Source organism: Chiloscyllium plagiosum, unplaced genomic scaffold (genome assembly GCF_004010195.1).
Source record: "Chiloscyllium plagiosum isolate BGI_BamShark_2017 unplaced genomic scaffold, ASM401019v2 scaf_22924, whole genome shotgun sequence".
NCBI classification, from domain to species: Eukaryota; Metazoa; Chordata; class Chondrichthyes; order Orectolobiformes; family Hemiscylliidae; genus Chiloscyllium; species Chiloscyllium plagiosum.
This window is the reverse complement of record NW_025205669.1, coordinates 6,915-10,771: the sequence shown is the minus strand read 5'-3', so window position 1 is coordinate 10,771 and position 3,857 is coordinate 6,915. Positions and strand designations below refer to the sequence as shown.

Below are 3,857 nucleotides of genomic sequence, written 5' to 3'. Positions count from 1 at the left end.
ACTGCTCGGCCAGCCTGACACATACTAACCCCACCCCCTTCCGTGATCAATGATCACACGAAGGCTCAGTACAGTCAGAATCTGCACACACACCTGTACACACGGACGTCTATCAAACTCTCTCACTCACCCACATTCCAGCCTGTTGCTTTGTCAGACCCCCTCAAACAGTGATGCTTTATTCCCACCTCTGGACTGAAGGACCCCGTCTCGCCAATCAAATCTTGCAACAGGGCTCAGAGAGACTTGAGCAATGTGCATTTCACAGCCAGGCCACTAGGGGGCCCCTACACTATTACATTGAACTGGGCACCACACTCAATCTCTCTCACACACACACACACACACAGTCACGCACACAGACCACACGGACACTAAGGGGGTTTCTCACTCACTCAGCTCTGCCTTTGCACACCTCCCACGGGCTCATGTTGCTGTCCATTCCCATTTAACCATCCTCTCAGCGAGAACCCCTCCACCAACCTCCGCCACCATGCACTAAATATGCAGAATAGTGTCCTGAATGAATACCAGAAGAAGCTGCCTTCCCATTGGGGAGTTCATACACCTCATTTGGAGGAGGGTCGTGTTGGATAACAGGATGGGATAGACAATTTGTTCAAGTCTCCAGGGCCCTGCTGTTATGGAAAATAAAGAGCATGAAAGCATGGGAAAGGGTTAGAGCATGTGAAAGTGGAGAAATGTGTCAGAGATGGTCCAGGTGAACTTGAGGTCGGGGTGGAAGGTGTTCCTGAAAAGCGCAATAGATCAGGTGGCATCCGAGGAGCAGGTGAGTCAACATTTCAAGCATTAGATCTTCATCAGGAATGTCGTGGCCCACAGGGGCTGAGAGATGAATGGTAGGGGGAGTGGGGCTTGGAGGGATAAGATAGCTGAGAATGCGATAGGTAGATGAAGTGGAAAGTGATGGTGGGAGGTCGGAGCAGTATGTGAAGCAGGTAGGTGGGAAGGAAGATGGACAGATAGGGCAGTTCAAGAGGACGGTGCTGAATTGGAGAGTCGGATCTGGGATAAGGTGGGCAGTGCGGGGTGATTGGGAAACTGTTGAAATTGACATTGATTGTGTGTGGTCAGAGTGTCCCAAGGCAGAAGATGAAGCATTCTTCCTGCAGTCCTTGGGTGGCTGGGATTTGGCAGTGGAGAAGGCCCAGGACTTGCATGTCCTTGGTGGAGTGGGAGGGTAGTTGAAGTGGTTGGCCACAGGTAGGCACAGTTGTTTAGTGTGTGTGTCCCGCAGATGTTCTCTGGGACATTCCACAAGTTGACAATCTGTCTCCCCAATGTAGAGGAGACCACATCGAGAGCAATGGACACAGCAGGTGAGGTGTTTGGTTCTGCAGGAAAATCTCTTACAGATGTGGAAGGATCCTTACGGCCTTTGGATGGAGACGAGTGGGGCAATGTAGGTGCAGATTTTACACCTCTTGAGGTGTCAAGGGAAGGTGCCAGGAGTGGTGGGTGGGTTGGTAGGGTGCGTAGACCAAACGAGGAAAGGAATGCTTGGTGCAAAATGCTGAAAAGGGTGAAGAGGGAACTATATCTCTGGTGGTGGAGTCTGACTGTAGGTGGCAGAAATGGTGGAGGATGATGCATTGTATCCAGAGATTGGTGAGGTGGAAGGTGAGCACAAGGGGATTTCTATCCTTGTTGCGGTTGGAGAGGTGGAGTTCAAGGGCACAGGTGCGGGAAGTGAAGGAGTTGTGCCGGAGTGCATTGTTGACATTCTGGGAGGGAAAATTATGGTCCTTGAAGTAGGAGGTCATCTGGAATGTTCTGGCGTGGGATTGATTCTTCTTGGAGCAGATGCGCTGGAGGCAGAGAAATGGGGACTGATGGGTTGCAGTTTTACAGGAGGCGGGGTGGGAGTTGGTGGGCTTGAAGAGGATGCCCGCTTTGAGTCAGTCACAGGATATGGAGATGGAAAGGTCCAGGAAGTGGAGGAAGGCATGTGAATTAGGTGTATTTGGAAGCAATGGCTTTTGTATGGCTTTTGATACAGACAGACTCTAACCTCACACCTTTGCAACGAGAAACAGCAGGTTGAGCTGCTGCAGGTATTTGTGGATTGTCAGTGCAGTGTGTTTGATTGGAGTTATGCCTTCACAAGATAGGGTTGTGTTTGGGCAGGTTGACAGGCTGTACCAGACTGAGATCTGGTGACTGAGATCTGGTCAATCTTCTTTTTTATTCAGAGTAAAGCTACTACGAGGCCTGGGATTTGTATCCAGGCCCCAGACAGGGGCAGCAGAGCGTCAGATAACTGCAAGTTCACAGAGAGTGGAATGCTGGAGAGCACTTGTGGATGCTCCCTCCTTACCTTACAAGGGAATGGATGAGGTTGGTGATGGTTCATGGGATGGGGGCGTCGTCTGGCGAGGCTAGATGGTGTTAGCCGTCCCTAATTGCCCCTTGAACTGCGTGGCTTGCTGGCGACACAGAGCTATGTAGACTCAGACTCTCAGAATCTCTCTCTCTGCGTCTCTTTCTCCCTGTGGATTGTGTTTTTGCCAAGTGTTTGGGAAAAAGCCAATTCCCCCCAAACGAGTAGCGGACGCCGCGTGTGCCAGGCCTGGCTAGCACAGTCGGTAGGGCATGAGACTCTTAATTTCAGGGTCGTGGGTTCGAGCCCCACGCTGGGCGGTGTGTTTTACTGTTAACCCGCACCTCCCGTTTCGCGCAACAGCTCCCGTCCATTTGGACGCGCCTTGATCTATTACTGGTCCGAGTCAATCAGGAGGTTCAATACTCCCGGGGGGCCTGATGAAGGGCTTCTATCCGAAACGTCGACTCTCCTGCTCCTCGGACGCTGCCTGACCGGCTGTGCTTTTCCAGCACCACACTCTTCCACTCTGACCTCCAGCATCTGCAGTCCTCACTTTCTCCTAAATTCTCCCTGCAGTCTGATGGAGTGCAGCGACACACTCTCTCTCTCTCTGCAGCCGCTCGCTTCACTGAGAGCTCCATTGGCTTTACCACCGACACTGGGGGGAGGGTGTGGGCCGTACACACAGAGGCTGCACACACTCACAGACACAAACATTAACCTGCGGCTCTGTAAACCCGCCTGGGGCAGGGGAAGCGAGTCTGACTCCCCAGCAGCAGGTGCCTTGGGGGTTGGGGGGTGGTGGTGGGTGTCAGTTTTATCACAAGGTCACACTCCAGTTCGTTTAGGAGTTTACAAAAAATTAGACCCACACAATCAGGAGTGAGACTCAAACCGCCAGGTCAAAGACAAGTTGCAGCTTAAATCAGCACCTGAGACCGCTCGGCCAGCCTGACCCATACTAACCTCGCCCCATTACGTGATCAACGTTCACACGAAGGCTCAGTACAGTCATTGTCTGCACACACACCTGTACACCCGGACGTCTATCACACTCTCTCACTCACCCACATTCCAGCCTGTTGCTTTGTCAGACCCCCTTGGGTACAAATGTACTCAAACAGTAATGCTTTATTCCCACCTCTGGACTGAAGGACCCCGTCCCGCCAATCAAATCTTGCAGCAGGGCTCAGAGAGACTTGAGCAATGTGCATTTCACAGCCAGGCCACTAGGGGGCCCCTACACTATTACATTGAACTGGGCACCACACTCAATCTCTCTCACACACACACACACAGTCACACACAGTTACACACACAGACCACACGGACACGAAGGGCGTTTCTCACTCACTCAGCGCTGCCTTTGCACACTTCCCACGGACTCATGTTGCTGTCCATTCCCATTTAACCATCCCCTCAGCGAGAACCCCTCCACCAACCTCCGCCACCATGGACTCAATGTGCAGAATGGTCTCCTGAATGAATACCAGAAGAAGCTGCCTTCCCATTG

At 52.2% G+C, this 3,857-nt stretch overlaps 1 non-coding gene across 1 annotated transcript; it reads left to right on the top strand.

Moving 5' to 3' along the window:
- The first annotated feature begins 2,588 nt into the window (after positions 1 to 2,588).
- On the top strand, positions 2,589 to 2,661 carry trnak-cuu. Its single transcript has one exon. It is a non-coding gene; the product is annotated as a tRNA-Lys (tRNA).
- Positions 2,662 to 3,857: the final 1,196 nt, after the last annotated feature.